At 37.8% G+C, this 7,433-nt stretch overlaps 1 long non-coding RNA gene across 1 annotated transcript; it reads right to left on the bottom strand.

Annotated features, from left to right (window-relative positions):
* Positions 1–1,055: 1,055 nt before the first annotated feature.
* LOC139124250 (uncharacterized) lies at positions 1,056–3,120 on the bottom strand. The gene is made up of 3 exons (XR_011549901.1): positions 3,043–3,120; positions 1,997–2,036; positions 1,056–1,192 (listed from the first exon to the last, which is right to left on the bottom strand). It is a non-coding gene; the product is annotated as an uncharacterized lncRNA (long non-coding RNA).
* Between the last annotated feature and the right edge of the window lie 4,313 nt (positions 3,121–7,433).

A 7,433-nucleotide genomic window follows, 5' to 3' on the forward strand; every position in this document is an offset into this window, starting at 1 on the left:
TCAGGACACCTAATAATGTCTCCAGAATTCCAAGACTTGGTGCCTTGCGGAGCAATTTAAGACGTTTTCATGAGATGGTTGAAGAAACTGAGAGCAAGAATAAAAAGGGTTGGTACATAAAGGATCTTGAGGGGTTAATTTGGCAACATTTAATTTGTATATTAAGAGAAAATAAATTAGATTTCAACATTGAAGACGAGTGTGAACGTAAAAAACTTGAAGTGATTGTTGGGGAGGGAGGCGATACTTTTCAGGATTTCAAAGGGATTTCTCAAAATTTTAAAGTTTTTGCAATAAGTGGGGCAATTCGAGTAATTAAATATAATGGTGCAGAGGTGTGGCGAGACCCAAATCCCCAGTCTGATGCCAGCCGTATCCCCTTTGCCATCATCAACGCACCTGAAAGTGACACACTGATACAACAGGACATACTTCCTATTTGAATCTGACTGAGGGCTGGGCCAAAAATACAATTAGAGGGGTGGTATATCGACGAAAATTAGAGGGTGACGAAAAGTACAAGAATTTGGTTTTGCAACGAAAAAGTACTAAATTTTTTTGTAATTTGTGTTTGACATCTGTGGAGCAATGTCATAATCCACATCATGAATGGGAAATGACAGTAACGCTTGAAAAGATGACTGAGTGGGCAGAGACTAACAGTTTTGGTCAGACCAGTCATCCTCTAATTGCATATAATCCAATCAATGATTACACCATGGACCACCTTCATGCCAAATTGCGAAATATTGGAAAACTTATAGATGAGCTCTTTGTTGAGGCAGAAAAAATTGATAAGCAGCTAGAGTTTGTACAAAAATTTGCCAAGCTACCAGGATCTGTACAGAGTGAGATAAAACAATATGAAAGTAAACTGTCTGAACAATTTGACCTGAAGGTGGAAGTCCATGGTGTAAATCATGAAACAAAACTGCTTACAGCAACACAAATGGATGACATGACAAAAGTAAACAGGAAACTTGAAGCAGCCGTTGACAGTTTTGATTTCAAAATAAATGAGACTACAGACATGGACATTAATATTTCAGACAGTATTGAGTCAAATATTGAATCTTTAATTGTAAATAATAAAACAACACACAAATGTTCAATGTGCAGTATGCAATATGCGACGAGGCCAAGTATCAACAGGCATCTGCAAAATGTCCATGGGAAACTCCATAAAAAAGACCTGGAACAAAAACAGAGGAACAGTGAAGCACAATTAGAACAGGAAAAGCTCAGTATTGTGAAATCTATTGAGAGCATCCTCAATGGCAAAGAACCAGAAAATCTGAGTGTCAAAGTCAAAAAAAGAGACACATGATGATGATTTCAAAAAAATATGAAAGTATAGATGAAGAAATTAATAAAGTAGGTGAAGCAGGTGACTTAATTGCATATCACAGACACACAATGGCAAAAATGATTGAAAACCATACAACAGAAAAATACACAGTTTTGATAAACCACATGAATACACTTTTAAAATATTCCCCTCCTAAAAAAGACAGTGAAGGAAAGGTCTGTGGAAGTAAGGAGAGTGAACAAAACAGACTATCAAAGAACAAACAAAACAAAGCCATTCAAGACAGCCTCTCTACCATTGAGAATGCAATGTATATCTCTGAAAATCCCACCAGTAGAGTTTGTCAACTGAAAGCATTCTTAAGAATAAAAGGCATTGTCAAAAAATATGGGGGCGGTTACGAAGGTGGTGCATGCACACGCATGATGGACAATGATGTCCTCAGTGGATGCAATAAAATTCTAACCGATTCAAAATATGCAAGCACAATCATATCTTTGATAAGGGAATATAGACTTTTAAATAGCATAATGGCAATTACACAATTTGATGCAAGCACTTTCAAACTAATCAACAATCAATACAATACAAATATCATAGATTTTGATTCTTTAATTTCAACATTTCATTCCAATGCTGTCAACTGGGTCAAAAGGATAATTTGTGAGTTACCTACATATCACTCACCTATTATATGCATACTGTAGCTGCACATGGACACCAACTCCTGAAAAGAGATAAGGGAATTAATATACACAGCAGCTCAGGAATAGAAATGTCCCATCAACGAATGAAAATGGATATCAGGCGTCACCTGGGTGGGGGGCACTGGGCAAAGACTATTTTAATCAGATGGTTGTACAGAACTGATCCTGAAATTTTGGCTGCTTCTCCTGTGAAATTTTGAACTTATAATGACTGCATATGGATAGAATATGAACATTCTTGTACATTAAAAAAATAAATAAACAAAAAAAAATAAATAAAAATAAAAATCAATAAACAATACTATGTGAAATTTTCTATTGATGGCATTGTGTAAAGTCATAAATAAACAATAGAATGATTAATAGATAAACAAACAAACAAACAAACAAACAAACAAACAAACAAACAAACAACAATAAAAACATGTTTATTTACATTTGTTCAGAAAGGTTATACTGCAAAGCATAACGGCATATATTTAGATGGCCAGACGCAGTATGCATCTTGCATTCTGATACACTGCACTGCATCTTTTAAAAACATATGTCTCGTTCTTTGTGTTTTTCCTAAACCTTTTAACATGAAAGTAAAATGCTGACAACTGACAGACACAGAAAAGTACAGTGGCCATGCCATGGTCAGTCACAGCTGCAGTATAGTACACTGCACTGCCGGAGGTAGATACTGCAGGAATATTCCGTTGTCAAAACCTACTATGTCAGTAGCCTACCTGCCTAGCCTGCCTTTGTACAGGCTAATTACTGACGTAAAACTTAGAAAATTAAAGTAGTTTTTACATGCTCATAGTCAAATTCCTACTCCTCCTGCATTCATTGGGTGAATATGGGCGATCGGCATACCATTGCAAAGCTCTCGAGTTGCTTAACAAAAGTACGTTCTCCAAATTCATGACCATCACAGTTGATAAGAAAAAAAGCGCCAAAAATTAAGGAAATCGTTGCTTTTTTCTAAAATTCATATTTTTGACAGAAAAAATGGACAAAATCACGATAATCTCAACGTACCTTTTACCGTCGACTTCCAAGAAATGGCCTTGTACTCCTTTCGTCGGGGTAGGAGTGAAAATGTCAAAGAAGTAGGCTTTAAAACAGCAAAATTTACAGCTTTTTGGTCAAAAATGTTCTGATTAATTGCTAAACAATGGCTTCACTGAAAAGAAATCGGAAAAAAAAAAAAAAAAAAACCATGAAAATCGGCAGAAATTGCACTTTATGAAAATTGTTCCTTGATCGAGGATGGTCTGGGTCATGCCCTTACAGCTGTTGTAAACGCGGCAGTCTGAGATTTCCCAGATTCTTCACAGCGCCCTCTAGCGACCAAATTCGTATATGCGTTGGTACAAATCGAATGGGATTGTGGGAAAGCTAGCGTCCTGTGTGTTGACGTTGTTGGGTTTTATTTTGTTCATGTGCATTTACTGTAAGCGATCGAGGAAGTTTTGGGATGGAAAAAGCATGAGTTTTTCCGCGAAATCTGTGCTGCAAATATAACTTCACGCATGCGCACTCGTTTGCCAGTGTCAGTGTAGTCTGCCAACATGAGCATGCGCGTGAATGTGTCGTCTGTACACTACGTCTCGTGCTATAATCTTGTCGTTGAGCTTTGCATGTTGACAGAAACTGGAATTACTGCAGAGAATACTTTTCAGGAGATCACAAGTGAGTCCCTAAGGTAACAAGTAGGACGTTTAGGAAATCATTTCAGAAAGTGGCACGCCGCCTGTGGCCATTTTGTGGAGTATAAGCTTATACGAACCTGGACTGGAGCGACGCTATACGGTATTTCTACTGTAAATATTGCCAGATAATATGCGATGGAATTTTGCGTTTAACGTCGTTAATCATTCAGATGGAAATGCCGGCCTTCTCCAAACTTTGAAAAAATTAGGGTGACAGACTTTGGCTAACTCTTGTATAACAATGACGTAATTTAATGAGAAGACCTTTGTATTCGAGCTCGGCAACATGTTTTGATTTGAGAACTCTGATCATGACGGATTCACTGAAACAGTGAGTATTCAACAACTTTTTCCTATGTCCATGTAGCACTTGTGCAAAAAATAAGCGAGTCCACAGGCCTTTGGCGAATCAATAAATGCGTTTTTCACCAAGCTGAAAGGTTGAAAGATGCGTCCGTCACTTTGGGACGAGCTAGATAAATGCAGTCAAACCCAGCTGGGCGTAGAAATTTGCCATATTATGACTTTGTTCTAGAGACGACCGGCCGTGCGGTGGAACTTTGCAACAAAGTTTCCATATCTGAAGTGACGTACTTGAATGACAGGCACAGGAAACGATTGCCAATAAAAATGCATTCTCGTTGCATTTTGATAATAATGTATCAATCAAAATGACATGGAAATTATGCCTCCTCCCAACAGAAGGGCCAAGGTCTATTTTTAGCCCTGCTACAGTATATCTCAGTGCTGAAAATGCCATATTGTTGTCATGTTGTCCTGGCGACTTTTAAAATTTGCATACAACTGTGAGAGTGAAACGTGTTGTTTATAGGCCACAAAACTTTTGAGTCCCACTGTCATCCTTTACATCTGTTTCCTTGGGCATTAAAGGTGTGCAAGTATACACATCAAAAGACTAGACAATTCACTTCATGGGCAGAACCTTGTAAAATAGCCCTTTCTTGTCTGGTTAAACGAAAAAAGATACCCTGATCTAAAATATGCATGGGCTACCAGCCAGTGTCACCGGCCTACCACATTCAGAACATAGTTTCCCAATTGGACTACCAGGGAAAAAAAAGTTTATTTCGAGCCCTGGGCAATATTAAACATGAAACATTTAACTTGTAATATTTCCCCTTGTCTTGGCTTGCTGGGTTTAAAAAAATGTTTAAAGGTATACAGGGACCATGTTCAAATTTAGCCATTGCTACCATGGAAAGGGGAGATCTAGCTAATCATATGAATCATAGAATTTATGGGGTCACGCCAGGTCACACAAAAAAATGCACCACTACATGGCCATAATTTCACTTTAGTTAAAGAATCAGAAATAATATGTCTTCATTATTCTTCCTAGAATGAGGCAAAGAAATCAAAATAAATTATTATAAAATGAACATTATTATACGTCGTTATTTATAAATCCATAAAATAAATAAGTACCAGTGAATTATCTTTTAAATAAAACAAAAAAAACTGTTACTGCTTCTGATAAATAATGGTACATGGGTGATAAGGGGAATTGGGTTCATAAAATTAATTTTAGATACAAGTAGAATTAATTTTAGCACATAAAATTAATTTGAAGGCATAAAATTAATTCGATGAATGCATAATAAGTTGGTACTATACTCTATAACACTTATTTGGGATGACTGCATGAAACAAAATTAAAAATGTTTGAAAAATTATTTCTGGTCTATATAAAATTAATTCAAACACACTAAAATAAACGGAAAACAAACTTTGATAACAATGGCCCCAATGTACATTATCATAATTATTCTTCCTAGAATGAAGGCAAAGAAATTACAATTATTGTACTTGGGCCTCAGCCCAAGTACATTTGTTTTCATTCCGTGGGAAAAAACTGTAAGGTATAACCATTTCTGGCTGAGACCAGGGAGGGCAAAATGTCTTGGCTTCATCTTTCTTGGCATAATAAATGGCGTAATGATGTTAACTGAATGGAAGTGCTGCTACAGCCAGTCTTGAATAAGTGAGATGTGAATATTAATGCTTCTCTATCTGAGTTTTTGCCACAAAATCTTCTGAATATAATCAAAATGTGCATCGAAATGCAACAATTAATGCACCCTCCGTTTCCTAGGCGATGGCACGACCCTTGCTATACCCACTGGACGAACCAAAGTGGGAGGGGTAATTTCAGTTTGGTCGAACAAGAGGGCTCGAGACCAGAATTTAACATTTAAACTTAAAACATGTTCAATCGCTGACAAGATGTGGACTAGTGTTAATCAAAGTAAAAGTGTGAAAAGGAAAGGTTTTATATCCCGGACACAATGAAAAACATTACGACTGGAAACTGTACCCCCAGTTGAGAATAGTAATGCCCACAGCGATGGAGAACACTTATCCTTGAGCTGAGAAAACCAGACCATCATTTCGAAATAGAGCTGCAGATTCGAGAAGCTCGCTCAAAATAGCTAGGTACACCCCATAAAGGGGTGGTTTCGAGTTTGAGGGCAAATTTCGCCTCCTTCATATAGAAATCGTACTTTGGTTTTCCAGGAGAACACACCATTTGACACAAAATTTGCATGTAAAGGGGTCGCCAGTAAGCACATGGTCAAATCTGGCATAAGAAACAATATGAAATGTTGGGTAAAGCCAGTCCAAAATAAACTGATTTGAACTTTTGTGTTTTGTAATTTACTACCACTGCAGTAACATTACCTTTTTTTGACAACATCACACAATGTAATACGTTTTGAAACTGAATACTCTGACGTATTCTGTGTCTCCTTTGCTAAAAAATACGGTATGCCGATTACCATGTAAGGAGATGATGACGTCAAGACAGATTTGTAGTGCGTTTGGTCCCGGATGGTGCACGAAGTTTAGACAAGGTAGCTTGTGTATTTATTTCCTAAATCGGAGAGATTAGGGTCGATCTAAACGAAGGCCGAAGAGTGTTATGATACTCTAAGCGAGCTGAACTCTAACGCGAATGGTTGGATAATTTGGAGGATGTCTAGAATGATCTAGTCTCATTAAGATTATTTGGCGGTCAGTATTGAATTTCAACTGCATCACAATTTGCGAAGTGAGTATTCCGTCGAACGGTCAACGAACGATATTTTAGAAATCTGGAGACATGGCACATCGCATTTTTATTTTTAGGATTTTATATTTTACAAAAGATTTAAGAAGCAATGATTTTGTCGAAAATTCTGAAAAAAATATAGGACGATTTGATCGCGAACACATTTTCACTTGGGGTCAACTCGCCCTGCGTACGATGCTGTGTGTTCCGCTACAGCTAATTGCCCCGCTCACCACAGGCCTGCAAAGACCCGTACGTGGGGTCTGTGGCTTCAAATCCATTTTGGGACTTGACGTAAAAAGCCAAATTACTGCCGAAATTCAGCATTCTTGGGCCCAAGTCGTATCCCAGCCTACCTCAGCTACTCGATCGCTTCCAAAAATGACAGTCTTTTATTCACTTCTCGTAAATAACCGTCGATGTCGGCAACTCTGTCGCTAGCCCTGCGTACGATGCTGTGTGTTAGCTGTAGCACATAGCATCGTATGCAGGGCTAGGGGTCAACATGGGGTCGCAGCCATGTTGCCTCAAAACTTATTTCTGTCTGCACTCAAAACTCAAAAATGTCGGATATGAACCTGAAAAATCGATGTAATTTTGTCAAACTTCGGCGAAGTTTCAGCCTATAGACAAAATTTCATCTAGGT

The sequence above is a fragment of the Ptychodera flava genome (genome assembly GCF_041260155.1).
Source record: "Ptychodera flava strain L36383 chromosome 23 unlocalized genomic scaffold, AS_Pfla_20210202 Scaffold_23__1_contigs__length_28996876_pilon, whole genome shotgun sequence".
Classification (NCBI taxonomy): Eukaryota; Metazoa; Hemichordata; class Enteropneusta; family Ptychoderidae; genus Ptychodera; species Ptychodera flava.